This window comes from Notothenia coriiceps, unplaced genomic scaffold (genome assembly GCF_000735185.1).
Source record: "Notothenia coriiceps isolate Sejong01 unplaced genomic scaffold, NC01 NC01_scaffold00026094, whole genome shotgun sequence".
Taxonomy (NCBI): Eukaryota; Metazoa; Chordata; class Actinopteri; order Perciformes; family Nototheniidae; genus Notothenia; species Notothenia coriiceps.
In genome coordinates, this window is record NW_011358795.1 from 377968 (window position 1) to 385600 (window position 7633).

Consider the following 7633-nt stretch of genomic DNA (forward strand, 5'->3'; position numbering starts at 1 on the left):
CACATCACCACCAGGCATCCACAAGGCGTATAGTGGTGGATGGCTGAAAGGCTCGGGATTGAGTTCATCGACCGAGGCTACACTTGTTCTCATCACCAGACACCAGTCACAATAAAACAACCCCGCACACTCCACCCAACAAACTCACAACACTTGGGCGCCGGACCAGTCGGTTCTCAGACAGGAGTAGTTGGCACGCACTTTTACACAGATAACACACAACACCAACAAACATAACATACACACACACACAACACACATGTTCTTATTTTTGCGTTCTACTTAACACACTCTCTCATCACAACACACACATCGCTCTCAACAACACAACATGTCTGGTTCACATCAGGACGGCCAATCGCTCTTCTTCTCTGTTCTCTTGCAAAAACATTCTCTATCATCTCCTTCAGCTCACTCACTCACTCACTCATCACTATCATCACTACTCATCACTCACTCAATCGAACTTTGCGACTTCACAATCACTCACAGTCATCACGATCTCAAGTCTTTGCCCTCAAGTCCCGAGTACAAGTCTCAAGTCTTTGCGCTCAAGTCCGAGTCAAGTCCTCCAAGTCTTTGCGCTCAAGTCCGAGTCAAGTCTCAGTCTTTGCGCTCAAAAGTCCTGAGTCAAGTCCTCCAAGTCTTTTGCGCTCAAGGTCCCCGAGTCAAGTCCTCCAGTCAGGATTGGCCAAGTTCAAGTCAAGTCAAGTCGTAAAACTTTGACAAAACGAGTCATAAACAAGTCATTATGTGCTTTCACCAAATGTTAATGAACATCGATCAACAGAATAATACTTTAATAATCCACTGCTCTTTTTTATTTGGGTCACATTTTAATATAATTTAATAAATCAATTTTTCTCTCTGCTCGTAAAAGTAACGTGTTTTTTTCTAATTTAAAGAGGGATCAGTAAGGTAAGGCTACCGTGGACGGTTTGATTCAGAAGGAGTTAATGTATAAGATTCCCTGTTGTTGAGGAACCAGAATGTTTATTTCCACTGTGTACAGACATGTTATAAGGGACCACAATCTATCTTTATTGCAAGGGAGTAATGTGCAGCAAGGCGGTCTCTATGGGGAAAAGAACACCTGAATCTAGATGCCTCTGCAGGTGGTACTTTAAGTATATTTTGATGCTAATACTTTTGTACTTTTACTTGTAACATTTTGAATGCAGGACTTTTTATTGTAACCGAGTATTCCTACACTCTGTAGGCTACTTTTACTCAAGTACAAGATCTAAACTTCTCCCACCTCTGACAATAAATCCTGAGTGCCAAAAAAAAACCTGCTCTGAAGGTTATTTTCATTTTACAAATCCTGCACTCAGCTTCGCTTTCTCCAATATCATTGAAATGCAGCCAAATGCTGCTTATTTTTTCGGTTTTCGCTAATTTCTTGACTTTTTCCGACGCGCTTGCATTTAAATCTGGCTCCCGTCGCTCTGTGCAGCTGGCCTGTACCACTACACCTGCTGTGCCCCCCACCCTTCTTTCACATAATGGTATGATCCTAGTGTGTCCTCGCATATGATTGGCCGCATGGTGGCCCAGCTAAATAAAGACTGCCTGCAAGGATTCTCAGCAAGAGTAGAAGCGGCTGGAGATTCTGCTCTCCCCGACGGGAGTCTGCTCTTCTAGCGGCATCTCGCGATCGGCGTGTTGGAGACCCCTGAATTAAATTATCAAGTCACCTCAAGTCAGAAGGCTCAAGTCCAAGTCAAGTCCCAAGTCATTGGTGTTCAAGTCCAAGTCGAGTCGCAAGTGTTATGTGATTTTGTCATGTTGAGTCTCAAGTCATCAAATTGATGACTCGAGTCTGACTCGAGTCCAAGTCATGTGACTCGAGTCCACACCTCTGGTGGTCATTACATGATACTAGTACGTTGCCAACAACAACACTGTCCTTGTTTACCTGCAGGAGTACAAACTGTGGGACAGTGAGCTGGAGTTTGTGGAGACTCTTCTGGAAGAAGATGTGAGGAATAACTCTGCATGGAACCAGAGGCATTTTGTTATTTCTCACACTACAGGATTCTCTGAACCTGCATTAGTGGAGAGAGAGATTCAGTGAGTATTCTCTTCATGTCTGGACAACTTGGACACAAAGTTCATTTGTACTTTTTTAAGTTGGATGGTACGTTTTTGGCTTCACACCTTAAAGTCACTCTGTTTTCCGGTACTTACTTCCCAAAACAACCCAACATTGTTTCTGCTTCAGAAAGCGCTTTACGTTGTCTGTTGCATGCATTTGATTGATTTCCCTCTCTTTCTGAAAGGTATTGTCTGACCCAGATCAAGAAGGCTCCACACAATGAGAGTGCATGGAACTATTTAAAAGGGTAAGCTGTTGCATTTCAGAATTCTTTTTTTCAAACAACAAAACATGACTTTGTCTTCTTTAATTTGCTTTGACTGACCAAGAACTTCTTCAGGAGAAATCATTGATATATCAATGTGCCATTCCTAATTCAGAAATGTACAATATATGACAGGGTTAAAGCGTTAACACTTGCGATTCATCTGGCAGCCAAAAATTCATCTTAAATGAATGTCATTACAAAGTTTGACCCCAACCTTCTCCCGTGCATTTATACCATGACATGCATGGCAGTGAAAAGGCAAAGAAGGCAGAGTAATCTGCACGTGCTACCTGTGTTCACTGACTGGAGACCAGCGGACATCAGTAACGGCCCGTCCACTCAGCGGCGTGCGTTGAAGCTTGCCGGCGGGCGTGTCTGAAACTCGACCAACAGCCAATCACATGAATCTCCCGCCCCTGACACACAAGCAGCGGTTTGATTGGCTAGAGCTTGTACTGGCATATGATTCGATTGGCTGACGCTTCTGCCGAGGCGTCAAAAGTTGAACATTGCTCAACTTTTGCAGCGAGCCACGCCAGCAACGCTCCACGTCGCTTCCCACGATGCAGTTCGGCGAAAAGTGACGTCGCCCCATTCAAAGTGAATGGTGAAGCGTCAACGCACGCCGCTGTGTGGACGGGCCGTAAGGGTGGTATTTTTTATTTTTATAGAAAGTGTTACGAAAAGATGTGTTATTATTACTGTCCAGTGATGTAGCTTCAAATAAACAGGAAGAGGGGAATAGACGAGAGCATAGCATGGTCTAAATGTGTCAGAGCAGAGGTTGCTGATTAATGAAACGGTCTCCACTGTGCTTCATCAAGCATCATCCCATCCCCACACTGTTTACTGTCCTAATGCCCATCTACCACCTCACCAGTTCCACTTATAGGCTGCAAGACACAGAGAGAATGGATGCTCGTAGGTCCTGCTGCCTGCCTGACTAGCTTTCTGCCTTTTGCCATCTTGTTTCCTGCTGCCTGCCTACAGTATGCATCGTTCTGCAAGGCTGAGCAGCCGGGAGCTTAAAGCTTCCACGCCCCACTGGGCAGAATTCCCACTCGAATCTCTCCGGACACCTTGTTAGAGATGGAGTAACAACGTTCCACATATAGACGGATGGATGTGATGACAACAGATAAAGAGGGTCTGTGATGACAGAGGGAACGAGCGCAAATGGGAATTTATACATTTCACACTTGGATGGAAACATATAAGGATGCACCTTATATGTTTGTGTCATGACAGGGTTTTTATGTGTTTCTAATAAGGAAGAGAGAAATAGAGCATGGAAGTCTTCCAGCCCCTCAGGCTATGTGGTGAAGTGGCCACTGGAAAGTTTGCTTATTTCTTTCTTCTCCTGAACGCAATAAAGGACTTAAACAGTTAAGGGGATAAATGCAATTACTGCGATTTCCGTTGCAACCAAAGAACATGACGTGACACAGAGAGATCCTCAGAGCACATAGACTGTTGTGGAAAGGAAGCTAACACTGATGGGAAAACAGAAATATATAACGCTTAAAAGAAGCCGGGACTGGAGTCATTATTTGTAATCACTTCTTACAACAAATAAAAGCAGCTGCTGATTTGCTGTTAGTAAGGCTTTTCACCGGTATCACTTAAAATATATTGTTACAGGAGCAAATGGCTACCACAACAGCTGCCGAATACATGTTGATCACTAATAGAGTTAATCAAGTTGAATTGGAATATGTTTACTCTTAACGAGTGTCAGACAAAAGGGCTGTGACACAATAGTTCCCACAATAATTAGCATGGTCCAGCATCACATGGTCTTGCTGAAATGTCTTTATAACAAACAGCAGAGCCCCAACCTAATTTTTCATTATTTGAATGCTGAGGTAAAGCCACTCTCTAAACTGAAACGTAATTCAATCTTGGCTAGCTCATTACCTTGAGAGGTTTGGGTGCATATATATTTCTTGATCAAGGCATCTGTAGGTTGAGTGTAAAGGCTGAGAGCATATTTGAGGGACCTCATATCGGGGCTCTTTTCCAGGAAGGTTTTCTTCAGCCCGTTTCCTCCAGCATGGAAGTATTGCTGTAAAAAACAAACAGGAAGGAACAGATTTATACTTCATCCTGAGGTGAACATAAACTTTGAAACAGCATTGAATATGATGCAAACTCTTGTTTAGATCACACAGATTCAGATGGCTGAGAGAAAAGCCCATTATTATGTGGACAGTGTGGATTTCACAAGGAGGGGGAAACACTTTAACAGACCAGACAAGAGACAACAGTAATTGCCCCTTTTGTAGCTAATGACCATGCATTTAAATCTGAAACCCATGCTTGGTTGGTTAATGCACATTTGTCCTGTTTAGCACAGACAGGGCTTTGCTTCCTCTTTCAACCCTGTCACCACTCCCACATGTGGAGGATTGGAGGGTGACCAAGGACAGATCTTATTAAAAAAGGAGGTGTTGCTGAAAAGTGAAGATGAGTACTCGGAGAGACTGTCTCAACCCTTTATTGTTTTGTCCTTCGCTAGCTCTCCTCTGTACCACATGACCATTATAGGAACACAGGCTTATTTGCAGAGTTGGTGTAGGGTCTGTCGTCGTGATCAAGGTTAAAAAAGGAGATATGTCTCATAACCTCAAAGGCACTGGACACAATTTAAAATACAGTAGACAGAGATTGCATTTAGCTGCCAGGTGACATTTGAGCCACATCATTACATTACATGTTACTTGTTAGACGCTTTGGTAACACTTTATTTTGATAGCCAAGGGTTAGGGTTTGTTGATCATCAACTAATACTTAATGTAAAAGTCAACAAAACTTTAGTTGCTTATCTGTTGATCGTCAACTAATGGTTAATGTAATCTTTAGTTGACATCTTGACTCTCAACAGATTATCAACATAGTCGACATGACCCTGTTGACTTTCAACTGACAGATTGATTTTGAGTAGTTGATTGTCAATTTTGAAGATGTTGACACAATCTACAGATAGTAAGGTTGAATATCGGTTAATAACCTGTTGCAAAAAACATGTTGACAGTCAACAGACACTTTTTGTAAAATCTATAGATCAACACTTGAGATGTACCTTATATTCTACTGACAGTTAGTTGAATGCATGTTACTTGTCTGTTGAAACAGTGTTGTTGAAAGTCAACTGATGACTTATAGAGTGTTAACTATGGACTATCAAAATAAAGTGTTACCGACACGGTATACATACTCAATACTGTGGGCAATCCCCACAGGAGCAATTTGGGGTGAAGTGTCTTGCCCAGGGACACAACGACATGCTGACTGCAGTGGGGTTTGAACCTGTTACCCCCTGATCCGAACACCAAGGCACAACCCACTGCACCACACTCCTTCCACATCATCTCCATCCCACATGGAATGACGCTCCCCACGCTGGTTGGTAATTGTTTTTTGACCGGGGTCTGCACTTTGAGCTGACTCAGCACAGTATGAGGCACTGTTTTCCTCCTCACTTATAACTCATGAGTCACAACATTTGTCTGGCATTTTCCATTTGTGGATGATGCATAAGACTTGGGTGGAGTTTACCCAGAGAAAGACACAAAAAACACACAATCAATTATATATTGCGTGATATATTCATAAATATAGCCTGCAGCGAGCAAACGCATCTAATCAAAAGTGAATGCTTTCCTTAACAAACTGAACCAACTTACTGTCAGTAATGATGAAGCTGTTGGTATTGCTGCTAGTTGGAGAACTCAAATCAAATTCAAAGGTTAAGATTTACTGAAGTGTCCTTTCATCAAAGGCCATAATATCTAAACTATGTCCTACCCCCACGTCTAATATAAAAAAAGTGCTTTTCCATATAATCTTAACAGTTTTTATTGTCAGTTTTCAAAGAAGGATAGGTTCAAACTGACTACAAAATAGACAATTAAATAGCTCTCCTCTCTTGACTTCATGAAAAATCTAAGCAAACCAGCATTCAAAATAAAAGAAGTTCCCAAATAAATAGTACCCTACATATGACAACAGGAATTTTAAAAGGGTGTTTTTTTTTTTTCAAATTCGTTTTTTAAGAAAAAGAGAATACATAATCTAATGTGTAGTCCATCCACACACAACTCTTTCTAGAACAACAAAGCTGGATTTGGTGGGAAAGCTAAGTCTGTCTTTCTTCTACGATCACTCACAGGTCAGAGTTTACAGAAGGGAACGAATGGTGCATTATGGGGAATCAGTTAAATGGACTGCAAGCCATCTGCCAACAGTTCTTTGGGGCAGTGCATCAACCCATTATCCCCCATTAGTTTCCACAGAAGTTCAAAGTTCAGTCCAGATAAATTATTGTCAGTTAGATAATCACTACATGCACTTCAAACATTCCTGTAGAAATATATAAATGCAATACTGGGGCTGAAACACAGTACTTTGGCTTGTTAATACCATATGTGTCCGGCAGGGGCTCAGTCAGTAGGGTCTTGGACTGTGAGCCGTAGGGTAGCCGGTTCAAGTCCTCGAACAGACCTAAATATGGAGTGGAGACTGCTACTTGGAGAGGTCCAAGTTCACCTCCGGGACCCTACCGTGGTGTCCTTGAGCAAGGCACCGGACAACCCCCTTCCTCCCATTGCTCCCCTCTGTACAATAGCTGCCCACTGCTCCTAGTACTAGACTCCTGGTACTAGAATGGGTTAAATGCAGAAGCCAAATTTCACTGTGTGACCATTAAAGAGTCTATTCTATATGTGCCCTTTGGGTAAAATTAAGACCTAATGCTAGTAGTTAATCATCGTGACTGTGTCTGTACTAGTCAATATGTACAGTACATTAAGTTCCTATTAAACTAATGTCTTTGTTTATTATCTCAGAATAAGAATATATTTATTGTCATCATGATCAGGTACGACAAAGTGTAGTTAGCCTCTCTCAAGTAGGAACAATTAAATACCAGCAGTGATAAATATATATATATATTCAATTAAATGGTAATCTTTAGCTACAGAATTTACATAATAATAATAAATAGATGGTCAAATAAAAATAAAATATATTTGTTTATATTAATTTATGATTGCCTCCTTTAAGGGGTGGAGGTGTGTGTATACGTGTGTCACAGTCCTTGGTGTGTGTGTGTGTGTGTGTGTGTGTGTGTGTGTGTGTGTGTGTGTGTGTGTGTGTGTGTGTGTGTGTGTGTGTGTGTGTGTGTGTGTGTGTGTGTGTGTGTGTGTGTGTGTGTGTGTGTGTGTGTGTGTGTGTGTTTTAACATTGTGTGTGTCGTGTGTCGTGTG

At 41.9% G+C, this 7633-nt stretch overlaps 1 protein-coding gene and 1 long non-coding RNA gene across 3 annotated transcripts in view; one reads left to right on the forward strand and one right to left on the reverse strand.

The window, feature by feature from the left end:
- LOC104956465 (protein unc-13 homolog C) overlaps positions 1-7633 on the reverse strand; it is a 52047-nt gene that overhangs the window by 7643 nt on the left and 36771 nt on the right. The gene's annotated exons all lie outside the window — the stretch shown is intronic.
- The window catches only part of LOC104956464 (uncharacterized), a 14039-nt gene continuing 7762 nt past the window's right edge, over positions 1357-7633 (forward strand). The window contains exons 1-2 of the long non-coding RNA XR_799558.1: positions 1357-2073; positions 2283-2345. This is a non-coding gene — a long non-coding RNA (uncharacterized lncRNA). The remainder of the gene's footprint in view (positions 2074-2282; positions 2346-7633) is intronic.